General features: G+C 41.3%; 1 long non-coding RNA gene across 1 annotated transcript; it reads left to right on the top strand.

Moving 5' to 3' along the window:
• Nucleotides 1-3,555: 3,555 nt before the first annotated feature.
• On the top strand, nt 3,556-5,609 carry LOC123327768. The gene is made up of 2 exons (XR_006542472.2): nt 3,556-3,768; nt 5,265-5,609. It is a non-coding gene; the product is annotated as an uncharacterized LOC123327768 (long non-coding RNA).
• Nucleotides 5,610-14,246: the final 8,637 nt, after the last annotated feature.

Here is a 14,246-nt window from a genome sequence, read left to right as displayed (position 1 = left end):
CATGTTGAATAAGTGCTACTTGACAGTACTAAAATTTTATTCAATATGCAACTAATTAATCGTGACATAGTATAAGAGTATAAGACCAAGTCATGGAAGGCTGTTAGATGGGGTAAATCAGAAAATGCCAGACCTAGTGGAGTTAGGTTGTGGCAGGGATAAATACTGAGATGTTGCCAAAATGTAAGTTAACTCTTGTGTCTGAAAGGTAGATATGTGACTTGCAGTATGGAGCAAAGCAACTGATTCAAAATATAGATTGTAATGAGCTTTTGGAGGAACAGACAAATTGAGGGATAAATATTAAAAATAGGAGAAGCTGACAGAATGTTTCAGGTTTCATAGAGCTAATGATACACATAACAACAACGCAAAATATTTGAACCTCTTAACTATGGATGGAGGTTAGTGACATTGTACGAGAGACAGGAATCAAGACCATCCCCAAGAAAAAGAAATTCAAAAAAGCAAAATGGCTGTCTGAGGAGGCCTTACAAATAGCTGTGAAAAGAAGAGAAGCAAAGAGCAAAGGAGAAAAGGAAAGATATACCCATTTGAATGCAGAGTTCCAAAGAATAGCAAGGAGAGATAAGAAAGCCTTCCTCAGTGACCAATGCAAAGAAATAGAGGAAAACAACAGAATGGGAAAGACCAGAGATCTCTTCAAGAAAATTAGAGATACCAAGGGAATATTTCATGCAAAGATGGGCTCAATAAAGAACAGAAATGGTATGGACCTAACAGAAGCAGAAGATATTAAGAACAGGTGGCAAGAATACACAGAAGAACTGTACAAAAAAGATCTTCATGACCCAGATAATCATGATGGTGTGATCACTCACACTCACCTAGAGCCAGACATCCTGGAATGTGAAGTCAAGTGGGCCTTAGGAAGCATCACTATGAACAAAGCTAGTGGAGGTGATGGAATTCCAGTTGAGCTATTTCAAATCCTAAAAGATGATGCTGTCAAAGTGCTGCACTCAATATGCCAGAAAATTTGGAAAACTCAGCAGTGGCCACAGGATTGGAAAAGGTCAGTCTTCATTCCAATCCCAAAGAAAGGCAATGCCAAAGAATGCTCAAACTACCGCACAATTGCACTCATCTCACACAATAGTAAAGTAATGCTCAAAATTCTCCAAGCCAGGCTTCAGCAATACGTGAACTGTGAACTTCCAGATGTTCAAGTTGGATTTAGAAAAGGCAGAGGAACCAGAGATCAAATGGCCAACATCTGCTGGATCATGGAAAAAGCAAGACAGTTAGAGAAAAACATCTATTTCTGCTTTATTGACTGTGTGAAAGCCTTTGACTGTGTGGATCACAATCAACTGTGGAAAATTCTGAAAGAGATGGGACTACCAGACCACCTGACTTGCCTCTTGAGAAACCTGTATGCAGGTCAGAAAGCAACAGTTAGAACTGGACATGGAACAACAGACTGGTTCCAAATAGGAAAAGGAGTATGTCAAGGCTGTATATTGTTACCCTGCTTATTTAACTTATATGCAGAGTACATTATGAAAAACGCTGGACTGGAAGAAACACAAGCTGGAATCAAGATTGCCGGGAGAAATATCAATAACCTTGGACATGCAGATGACACCACCCTTATGGCAAAAAATGAAGAAGAACTAAAGAGCCTCTTGATGAAAGTGAAAGAGGAGAGTGAAAAAGTTGGCTTAAAGCTCAACATTCAGAACACGAAGATCATGGCATCTGGTCCCATCACTTCATGGCAAATAGATGGGGAAACAGTGGAAATAGTAGCTGACTTTTATTTTGGGGGGAGGGCCTTCAAAATCACTGCATATGGTGACTGCAGCCATGAAATTAAAAGATGCTTGCTCCTTGGAAGGAAAGTTATGACCAACCTAGACAGCATATTACAAAGTAGAGACATTACTTTGTCAACAAAGGTCCATCTAGTCAAGGCTATGTTTTTTCCAATAGTCGTGTATGGATGTGAGAGTTGGACTATCCAGAAAGCTGAGCACTGAAGAATTGATGCTTTTGAACTGTGGTGTTGGAGAAGACTCTTGAGAGTCCCTTGGACTGCAAGGAGATCCAACCAGTCCATCTTAAAGGAGATCTGACCTGGGTGTTCATTAGAAGGACTGATGTTGAAGCTGAAACTCTAATACTTTGGCCACCTGGTGCAAAGAGATGACTCATTGGAAAAGACCCTGATGCTGGGAAAGATTGAGGGCAGGAGGAAAAGGGGACGACAGAGGATGAGATGGTTGGATGGCATCACCGGCAATGCACATGGGTTTGGGTAGACTTAGGTAGTTGGTGATGGACAGGGAGGCCTGGTGTGCTGTGGTTCATGGGGTTGCAAAGAGTTGGATATGACTGAGTGACTGAACTGAACTAATATCAAAGATTGGGTTCTCTTTGCTGACTTCTGGACTAATTGATAATTGGTAGGAAGCATTTGCAGGTGTGTTCTATAAGTCAGTTCCCAAGGCATTGAGCTAATGAGAGAGGCTATCACACTATAAGTTACTTCTAGACCAAATATTATTATATATAAAAAAAAAGTTGTGATCAGGTTTCTCTAAGAAACAGAATCAGTAGAACAAAACAGGAAGAAACAGAACCAACACATACTCACACACACACACACATATATATAGTGGTTTACTTCAAGCATTTGGTTGACAGGATTGTCGGGACTAGAAAGTTGGAAATTTGTCAGGCCAGCTCACAGGCTAGAAAGGCTTGGGCAGGAACTGATGCTGCAGTCTTGTGACAGAATTTCTTCTTCCTCAGGGAAATTTTGGTCTTTCAATTGATTGCACCATCCCCACTCAGATTATTGAGGATTATCTTTGTTTCAAGTTAGCTAATTGGCCATCTTATCCTCATTTATAAAATGTCTTCACGTAAACATCTAACTTCGTTTTAAATTGAATAATTGAGTACTATAGCTCAGCCAAGTTGACAGGTAAACTACCACAACTTCCTAAAACTAACTGTAAATTTTATAGTTCAGAAAATAGATGCATAAAAATCAGTATATCAATGTTTTCTAAATGACAGTACGTTTACTGAGGATGTGTGCTAAAGAACTGAAGAATGTATTCTTTTGTAGGAAATACACATGTGAGAGTGGAGCCTTAAATGGTTTTAATCCAGGGGCGGGAGACCTGGGTTGGAAAGATCTCCTGGAGAAGGGAAAAGCTATCCACTCCAGTATTCTGGCCTGGAGAATCCCATGGACTGTATAGCCCAAGGGTTGCAAAGGGCGGACACGACTCGGACACGACTCGGACACGACTGAGCGACTTTCACTTTCACTTTAATCCAGTGATTTACAGAAACTGTGAAAACCTCTAAGCAGTAGCTGGAGACCATAAGAGATTGCTCTAAGATTCCGCAACAGCATTCTGAGGCATAAATTATTTAATATGACTAAAACATCTATGTTACCTCTGTTTTGAGGTGAAAATTTTGTGAGTCTATTCCCAGGAACCCGGTGCCAAGACTCCTCGTTGCCCTGGTCATCCTTGTTGACCCGGAAGCAGTTTCCGGCCTCGGCCTCCCAGTCCTCGCGATGGAAGAGCTCTGAATCCTGGCGGGTGCCAGGGACTCCTAATTGTGCGCGGGATATGGTGAGCTGGATGGGCGCATGCACGCCACCCTGTTCCCACCCCTGCCTTGGTCCCCTGGACCTGCTGGCGGGTGGTGTCCTCGTGCTCCTGGCCCTGCCTCGGCTCGCATCCTCTTCTGGCCGCATCATGGAGGTGTCCACGTAGGCGGGTGAGACGTTGTGTTCGTGGAGCAGGAGATGGTGCTGCTGGGAGGGATGGTCCTGATGCTCCGAACGGTCCCACCATTCGGAGGGCTGCTCCACCCTCTGGGGGACACAGACTGGGGGTGGGGGGAGCGGGCAGAGAATGGAAATGCACAGTCCCCAGCCTCGTACATTTTGGGATGCCACATTGTGGTCAAGGGCAGGAAGACCGGCAGAGGTGAGAGGAATTGGTGGTCGATGGGGCTCCAGAGGCGCCTTGAAGTAGCCACCCTCCTAATAGGTGTTGGTAGTCCCGGAGATGGCCACCTCTGGGTTGTACAGGTTGCCCGCATCCACCAGGGCCACCTGGAAGCCCTCCGCTGGTTCCTCCTGCAGCCCCTCGAACTCGGCAGCAGTGTCTTCTTCAAACTGGGCACCAGCGGCCAGGTGGGCCGTGACTGGGGTGCGTGGGGCCCGGTGCGTGAGGCTGCGGGTTGACGGCTGGTTCTGGGCCCGGACTGGGCCGCCTGCCTCCTCTGTCGCCGACACTGCCACTCGGGACCCCCGGGGGTCCCACCTGCCTTTAATACTTTTATAATTGTTTGTTTCTGTTTGTAATTCACTCATTCCTTAAGTAATTTTTGTATACTTTGTTGTATTTATGTCCAGTGAAAGTGACTCTAGTCTGTTTAGTGTAAGGTGAGTGAAATCGTTAAGTCGTGTCTGACTCTTTACGATCCCATGGACTGTAACTTACCAGGGTTCTCTGTCCATGGGATTCTCCAGGTAAGAATACTGGAGTGGGTTGCCATTTCCTTCTCCAGGGGCTCTTCCTGACCTGGGGATCGAAGCCAGGTCTCCCGCATTGCAGGTAGACGCTTTACCATTTGAGCCACCAGGGAAACCAGGATTTAGTGTAAACCCATGAAAAATTATCCAGTAGAGAGAATTTGCTTTCTGTCTTCCTGCATTCACTCTTGGTTCCTCGTTTGTTCAGGTTCCTATTATGTTTATTTTGTTCCAAAGACTTACAGGTCACGTTCCCTAGAAGCAAAGCTTAATAATGGGATTCTTAGGCCTGTGTTTATTGTGGGAGTACTCTCAGCAGAAAGTGAGGGAAGCAAGATATGGTGGAGGGGGAGAAAGAATTGGGTCTTGAGAGTGCCTCATCTGATCTCATAGTAAAGTTTTTAGGGAAAGGTACTGTAGATTTAATCCAGCTAGAGGCAGATGGAGCAGTCTATTGAAACTCTTTGGCCAAGTTCTACCCCAGGGAGATGGGTTGGGCTGACATGTGGCCTCCCAGTCAAATTAGCTTCCTTTTGGCTGAGAGAAATTCCCCAGAGAGGGGAGCAGGTGTCAGTTGATATTAGCCAACACCCACATCAGCTAGGAAACATACACTCCTCACGGTAATCGGTATTTGGGAAGGGTACCATTAGCAACATTAGCAAACATTACCGTCTTGTCCCTGCACAACTCAGATCCACTTGCTGATTACATTTTTTTTTTCCTATCCCAGGACCGGGTGGTTTCACTGGTCAAGTCTATCCAACGTTTAAAGAAAAATTAACAGCAGTCCTTCTCAAACTCTTCCAAAATATTGAAGAAAAGAGACTGCTTTCAGATTCATTTCTTGAGGCCTGCAATATCCTGATACCAAAACCAGATAAGAACATTACCAGAAACAAAAAGCTATAGGCCAGTGCCCCTGATGGACACAGATGCAAAAATTCTCAAGAAACTATTAGTAAGCTGAATTCAACAATAGGTTAAAAGGCATACACCATGATCAAGTGGGATTCATGTCTTGGATGCAAGGATGGTTTAACAACCTCTACATTAATAAAATAAAAGATAAAAATCATATGATCATCTCAAAATGTACAGAAAAAGCATTTGACAAAATTTGGCAGTAATTTTGAATTCCTCCTACAGTAGATGAGAGCCCATTTGTGTTCTATCAGGAAGGCCAGCTGGCTTTCATACTTGATTTTCAATTGCATATTAATGACTGTAAGCCTTTCATTTTCTTTTTTTTTTGAAAATGTTACTTCACGCAATTCCTTATAATTACAATTTCCCGCATACTTGTCAAATATCTGATATAAGCCAGCTAGTGAATTCCCTAACTCAATTATACAATTCCAGTTTACCACAGATGGAAATTTTATCAATTAGGCTGCCACTAGTATTAATCTGTTCTCCACCTACAATTAGTGATGAAGCTTTTATTGCTATAGCCAGGCTACAACTGATGATTGGTGTTGCTCTAAAGCCTCAGTCCTGGTTATCAGCAGTTTCAGGTGGCATGCACTGGGAAGCGGATTCTGGGATGGAATTGACCATTTATGGTATTGATTAGGAATTATCCTCAAAATCTATACCCCTGGAAGGCAGAGGAGGGAAGCAGGATTGAGCAGAGAGAAAAGGCAAGCTGTGATGCAGGCCACTGTGAGTTTTGGCCAACGTGACAGAGAGCTCTGAAGCTTAAGGGGACTATCAGTGTTGTCACATTGAGCTCGAAAATCCGGGCATTCATGTGCTGACTTTGATCAGTCATAGTGTATGGGCTTCCCTGGAAGTATGTCCCTTTCACTGAGACAACCCTTTACAACTGAGGCATTTCTGCAGAGCACTGCAGCAGTTGGGTGAGACTACAGGTGTCAGTTCTGTGTAACATGAATTTATAGGCTCCTGGAGTTACCAGTAAGGTGCTGATGTAATCCACTTGCCAAGTGTGTTCTCAGGGAATTCTTCCTAAAGCCATTTTCACGTGGTTTCTTTGTCTTCGTATCAAGTACAATCCTTTGACCCATTGGTGATTTCAGCAGGGGCAATGGAATTACACCATCATTTGATCGGCCTTTGCTTTGCTTGGGTGTCTCATGCCATTTTGTCTTATGAACACAGAAAAATGTGGATTTTATTGGGGAACTCCTATCAGTGAACTAAGTAGCCGCTTTTACCTTGGTTTGGAGAGAATCAGAATTCAGAGCATGGAATGATGGGGGTAGCTGGATACTTAGTGGGCTCTACCACTGGTAGTGAAGCAGCCTGCTTACGCTTATGTACTGAGGAACTCCCTCTGAACGTCAACCCTGTCCCTTGTTTTCAAATGTACCTTTTGCCCTTAATCAGTGGGCTCTGTTTTCTCTGTCACTTTACCATTCCTCTGATCTTATCCAAATTATTATAGATCATTTTAATCTCAGGGTTATCTGATGTTCTCCTGTAGTGGGAGGGGTCTAGCAGTACTCAGCGGCAAGCTAGCTGTATTCCTTTGTAAGGGACATGAAAAATCTGCATCAGATTGCTCTCAAATCTGAAACTCCAGCAATTCCAGTGAAGAACAGTATTCAGTTTCTATCATATGTCCCAAATGACATGTGATCTGTTTGCGAGCACTTTTAAAATCAGCTGGGCATTTGAGCATCTTATCTTTCAGTATGATTTGATGAGTAATGCCTGGAACCCAAGCACGTGTAAATCTTTTTAACTTTTCCCTTCTCATGATCTCATTCAAAAGGGAATTCTTTCTTAATCCCTGTTAGTCTGTCTGTCTCCATGTTGGTCCTGTGAACAGACTGTCATGTTTATCAGTCAGACAAGGCTGTTTAAAAAGGGGTTGGTGGGAATCAGTACTCTGATTTCAACCATTTTCTTTTCAAATAGTGATCGCTTGCTGTGCTCTTAATATTTACTACCAAAACGGTAATTTTTGCCTAGTATTTATTACCAAGAAGGGCTCAAGCAATACCAAGCGTGTCCAACTGAAACCTGGTAACAGATAGACATTGCTCTATGTTACTTGGTCCTGAAATAGGCAGATCTGAATTTATCCAAGCTGTTATATATGGGGAGAACTTGAAAGGGCCTTTTTTAAGGAACAAGGGTCACAGTTAGCTTTGAAGACATGCTCTTGGCTCCCCAAAGTTGGCAATATGTTGTTAATTTTCTGGTGAAAATGCTATCAATTTCCCCTTTTGTCTGTACACTCTTCAACAGCTTTCTAAAAAGCCAACCCAATAAAGCTGGTTATTGTCCTTTGTATTCTCCTCCACCAACTTAGTACCACCTTTCTTTTGGCTAGGTGAAGAACACAGAGCTTCTTGGATAGAAGAACACAGATCTCATTATTTAACACCATGAATGATAACAGATCTAGTAAATTAGGTTTGTCCCATGGTTAATTTCTTGACATACAAGAGCATTGTTAAGTAAGATGTTTGAGATTGAAGAACTTTCCCTTACAGCTTCTGTCATGGTTGGTTACTAGCATTAAATTGGGTATCTTTTTTTTGATCATTATACAGTCAATCTGAGTGCACATTCCTATGCTTCGAGGGAGGGTTCTATTTCTTAGTCAAAGATAGAGCGAGGCTGTAAGGGTTGGGTTGTGCTCTCAGGGTAAGTCTGCCCAATTCTAGTCATTACCCACTGCATCTATTTAGTTGTCTTGCCATCTTGATGAGACTGCTCACAAATGTTTGCAGACAACTGGGCATCTGTGGTCAACCCAAATACTCCCTTCCATTCATCAGTATCTAGAATTAGTGACAGGACACCCTGTCATTTAAACTGAGGATCTCTCCCCAGCCTCTGCAGAACTTCTCTGTAAAGTGTCTCAGATTTTTAGCAAACAGACTACCCTCTGCATGTTCTGGACATCTAGCCACGGCCCTTGACTACTTCTATAGTCTTTCTGGTGATCAATGGTCATAAACAAGTTATTTTGTGAATAAATATAATGCCTGCTGAGGTCACAAACAAGAAGAGGCATTTCAGTAATTTAAAAAGAAGGTTTGATTTCTTTTAGGCCCAGTTTTCTAGTTGGCCCTTTAGAGATTTATATTTCATAAATGATGCCAATAGAAACTTGGAATAGAAAGTTCTGTGCCATCTGCTTAGTGAGACTTTCCCTCAGGAGAAATCTATTTCCTTTAAAGATACTTGGTAAGACTTGTCCTCAAAATCTTCTATAAGGCTTTTACCACGAGTGTGTGCTCAGTCGCTCGGTCATGTCTGACTCTTTGGGACCTCATGGACTGTAGCTTGCTCGGCTCCCCTGTCCATGGAATTTTCCAGGCAAGAATCTTGGATTGGGTTGCCATTTCCTACCTCAGGGAATCTTCCTGACGCAGGGATTGAACCCACGTCTCCTGCATTGCAGGTGGATTCTCTACCACTGTGCCACCTGGGAAGCCAAGGCTTTTACTCTTTCTTACTAAAGATGTGTGGAAAGCGACCTAGGCCCCAATTTCTTACAAGTTTTCTCCCCTTTTTCTTTTCTTGACAAAAACTTTCTCATTATTTATTAGTTTGAAAGATAATCTTGCCGCTGGTATCTGTGCCATGAAGTGTTGAACTGTCAAAGCAGACATATGAATGGGAAATCTTACCAAGTATCTACCTTTCCTAATATTTAACTATACAAGCAAGCCACAAGCTCCATTTGGAGAGTGTGTGTTACACACTCATTGCTCCTTCCCTGTACCAGGTCATTGCTCTTTTTCACCTCAGTCTTCTGCCCTTAGGTGGGCACTGTAGATCCAGGCCTAAAACAAAGTGTGCCTCTCTTGTAGCTGCCCTTTTATATGCCCTACTATGTTCAGAGGATTTTAATTGTATTTCATAGGAATTGGCTGTTTTCCTAGTAAGTGAACATATAAATTCACTGGTTGAAGCAGCTCTTTCATTTAGCTAGCTTTGCTATAGGAGCTTGGCATATATTTTCCTTCTTTCTTTGTTCTTTAGTATTCCTAATTCATGAACCCTTGGACCATGTTTGTCATGGCAGGGAATAGAATCACTCGATGCTTTTAAGCAGAAAGAAATTGAAGAATTAAGGTACAAAATTGTTGCGGAGTGAGAAGTTAGAGGTCAAGAGATGCTACTGCCACCTAGTGGTCAAGAAAGTGCCCCACCACCGCCAACTTCACAGATGCCTTCGTCGGCATTTCTTTTCAATGTTGTGGCACACCTGCTGCATTCTGCTTATTGGCCGGCTCCACTAAATAATGAAGGATGACCCTCATCTCTTTCATTTCTAAACTCGAATGAGTACATCTCAAGATTATGGTGAAAGATAATCTCATCCAGAAAACTAGTTGCTAGGGCATCTGGGAAATGTAGTTTTTGGTCATACAACCCCTGTGATGCAGAGGGTAAGGGTATTAAACAGGAATAGAGTGAAACATTCCACAGATATCTCAGATGACAATACCTAACACAGATTTATTCCTTGCAGTTCCCTAGTCTCAGAAGCTATTTCAGCATCCTTAGTCCATACTAACCTGATACATTTTTTCTGCATTTTCCTAGTGTGTCTTTTTAGTAATTCACCAAAAGTATCTTCTTAAGATTCACAATGTCTTAAAAAGTGGCAGCCAACTATATTTTAAAATTTATGATAGCAGATTAGTATTTTCACTACTGGTAAAGCATTTGCATTGTTACTGAGTCTTTATGGAATCTTTAGCTTCAACAATGACTGTACTGAGAATTTCAGGTCCCCTGGCCAGCTGACATGGGAAATGTGAGTATTAGTAAGATTTAGGAGCTTCTCCCCTTAGGGCACCCATAAAACCTTCCCTCTTTGCTCTGTCCCTAGAACTGGTCCTAACACATTAGAGTATAATACAAATTAATTGATTTTTGTGGTCACGAAATTATGAGCAGTGCTTTTCTATCCTGAAAATAATAATGTACAAAATAAAAGGAAATTAATTTATTCCTTTAATATTTCTGGAAAAGGAGAGTGGATTATTTATAAAAATGATAATAAAACTATCCATTTCCAAAGTGGCAAAAATGTTTAAAAATACTTTGCAGTCAGTCTCCGAAAACCTTTTGTCCTGGCCCCTTCTATGTCTGGTTAGGAGGAACAATCTCAGAACCACATCCCTTCCAAACTCCAAACCAATAATTGAGAAAACTGTTCAAAGTTCCATTTTGGGAACTTGCTATTAATATGCCAAGTTTGAACTCTAACATGGAATAAAAATTCTTTGAAAATGTCCCCAATATTGTATATCTCACAATAATTATGTTCTCGATTTCCTGTTATTTCCTCCCTTGCCCATTCTTTTACCCTTCGTCTGATTCTCCTTATCTCACTTCTTCACTGTAAAGATTTAATATGTTTGTTATTTTTTCTTCAATGGGTATTTTACTGTTTAAAGGAGACTTTGCATTGCTCAAGTAGTCTTTTTCTTACCCCTGTATATTAAACACTGCTACAAAGCTGATTTTTTAAAAATAAGAACAAAACTTTTACTTTAATTGTACCGAACACCATGATAAGGATGGTATTTAAAGCAAAATATTCAAGAGATTGTGGCAGGACCAAAAGAGAGACCAAAGGAAAAATTACAGCTTTTTTTTTTTTTTTTTTTGCTTTTGGGGAATAAGAATTTGATTCTGCTAATGGAACTGATTTTTCACTAAGATACACTATGCACTCTTTTAAAATGAATTCTTGCTAATTAATGTCAGTGTAAACCACAGAGGATATAAAGTGAAAAGTTTTAATCAACCACTGAAATTAAAAAGTTCCAGATTTGTACAGAAAGTTTCAGGAAGATGAATACCTGTTTGCTTTATTAAATATCCAAAATGTGTCCATATGTGCGTGGATTTATCTCGGGGCTTTCTATTTTGTTATCTATATGCAAATTTAAACAGCCATTCAGATCAGATCAGATCAGTCGCTCAGTTGTGTCCGACTCTTTGTGACCCCATGAGCCACAGCACGCCAGGCCTCCCTATCCATCACCAACTCCCGGAGTTCATTCAGACTCATGTCCATCGAGTCAGTGATGCCATCCAGCCATCTCATCCTCTGTCGTCCCCTTCTCCTCTGTGCTACTTACCAAACTATAAGCTGTATAATAAAATGTGTGTTGCTTTGGTAATTTCTGCTGAAAAAAAAAAGTTCTCATTTCAATAATAATTTGTTAAAATGTTCAAGGATATTTTAACATTTTGTTAGATGATAAGTTCTAAGTTATTTGTGTAAGACACGGGCCACCATGGCATGTTTATAAACTGAGTATAAAAGAGAGACACAAAAAGACAGAGTTCAATGTTACATGTTTTAAATGCAACCCTTCCTTTTCATGCCCATGCCAACTTCTATGTGACACAAATTGGCTTTCTATTGTTCTTACTGTGTTAAATGAAAAGCTGATGCTAACACTAGCAATATTAAATACAATGTTATTATAAATATCATCAGGAAAGATTTGGATAAAGATTCAATATTTACTTAGTCCTACTTTGTGTCAAGCTCTGCATTCATCTCTTTTGCATACATTATTTCATTTATTTCTTTCAACAATCTGAGTGTGTATTAGAAGGAGGGACTAGATATAGTTCATTCCAAAATAATTTTATGGCATTAGGATTCCAATTAAAAAGTCAGATATCACATAAGTAATGCTTGTTATCACACCAGAAATTGTCTCATCTAGCAAGAAGCAATAGATTCTGGCTGGGGAGACGCTGTGAGATCCCTTACATCAGGCAAATACTATGGGAACCATCAAGGTACAGCTGTGTTTGCTGCTGGGCACTTAGGATTCTTTGCTCCCGGGATTCAGCAGGCAAGAAGAGGGGTCACCAACAGGGGAAACTGACAATGATCGCAGAAGGAGGAAGGGCTGCTCTTAGAAATGGGAGTCAACCCCATTCTAACTGCAAATGAACAATCACAGCTGCCCCAGACCGAGAGGGTAATTGTCAAGAACTTAACTGCCTTCACGAATGAAGGTTTAGGTCATTTCATCACGTATATGTCACCATTAGCTGGCAAGGTGATAGCCTGGGATGAGAGGAACTTGAAGGAAATACTGGAGAAAGGAGAGTTTGAGGCACAGTGGTGGCTTCCAGATCCACTGCAGAGGCTGGGGCTATGGACTCGTCACTATGAAGCTCCCTAGTCAAAATTCAAATGATTGGTATTATTTAAAATCTCACCGAGGAAGAGAGGCCCAGGGGGAATCACACAAAAGATTTTCTTGCATCTGTGGAGTAGAGCAAGGGTGGGCTGTGGAGGCCGTGAGAGTACGCAATCAGGGCTGGACTGCAAGGAACAGAGTACACGGAGAGTCCAGGGGCCCCATTCTGACATCCATTGCCCTGCATTGCCCCATTTTCATGGAGGCCACACTCCCCAGTGAGTGAGTGAGGCAAGGACTCAAAGGCAGGCCTATTCCTTGGACAAGCAGGACTCCTGGAATAGCAGCTTTTGGCTCCCCACCAACCTTGTGAAACTGAACTTTCTTCTGAACTTCTGTCTAAAATGTTTTTACCCAATTGCCTGCTTCCTGTTCTCTGTCCTTCACTTAGGACCAAGATTTGAATTCTGAGCTCATGACCCTCTCAGCCTCCCTTAGATCCCTCCCCGCTGCCTCACAGCTTGCTTCTCACAGGGCCGGGACAAACACAGACACTTACTTGGTGAAAACTGCCCACTTTTTCACTGAGTGGCTTTTGCTCCTGTTGCGTAACTAGCTGACAGCACAGCGACCTTATCTTATGTAAGCCTGACAAGCTTCGTATCTCCCAGAAATTAATCAGCATTTCAGGCCCGTTGAAGAGACCTTTCTAGTTTTTGCTGCTCCTGCAGATAAGTGTCTTAAATTCTGGCTCATTTCTTTGTTCAGTTCAGTGTGATGTTGAGAGGAGCAAACAGGTAACAGCATTTGGGGAGGAAAGAGGTGATAGCATGTTGAAACTGAATACCACTCTTAAATCTTTACCCTTAGTTCCAACAATAAGCTAAGCTGTGCTCTATTTTGTTTCTCTTCCTGACTTAGCATAATCAGTTTTTTACAGTGCTTGTCAATTTTTTTGTTTCTGTTACCAAAAATATGTTTATTAATATCAGTGCTATTCTCCCGTTAATTTGGACCCTTTCACTTTCTGATTGTCAGTTATATCAGTCATTAATTTAACTGCATTTACTAAAAATCAACCTCATATTAGGCAAGAAAGGAGGAAGAAGAAATGAGTATCAGGTGGGTTTTAATCCCAGACATTCTAGAGCTCTTTATAGCTCGGAAAGACTTAAGGAAGGTAATTCTTTTTATAGCTAGGAAAGACTTAAAAATTTCTTAGCATGACTCTGGTTTCCACCTTTGTTTATCTTCTGTGTTTCCCAGGTTATGTAGCCCTTCAGAGAAGGACGTGCAGTCACATAAGAAGTATAGAAAGCTAACAGTTTTGCATATTATTGAATGAAAAATGAAGGACAATCTATGTAACTGCTACATAGAGCTTGCTAAAGTAAGCATATTTTCCCAATCAGAACTTTTTTTTTTTTTTTTTGTAATCATGGAAAACTGCTTATTGTGAGCACTTATTACCCAATTGAAATGATTTCTTTTAAGGATAGAGTGTGATTTTGAGTTTTAGCCAACTGGAAGCTTATCATGAAGCATGATTGCCTATCTTAATGCATTATATACAATCAGAAAATATATGTTAATTAGGTAAATTT

The sequence above is a fragment of the Bubalus bubalis genome, chromosome 10, assembly GCF_019923935.1.
Source record: "Bubalus bubalis isolate 160015118507 breed Murrah chromosome 10, NDDB_SH_1, whole genome shotgun sequence".
Lineage (NCBI taxonomy): Eukaryota > Metazoa > Chordata > Mammalia > Artiodactyla > Bovidae > Bubalus > Bubalus bubalis.
This window is presented reverse-complemented; position numbering and strand designations above follow the sequence as displayed.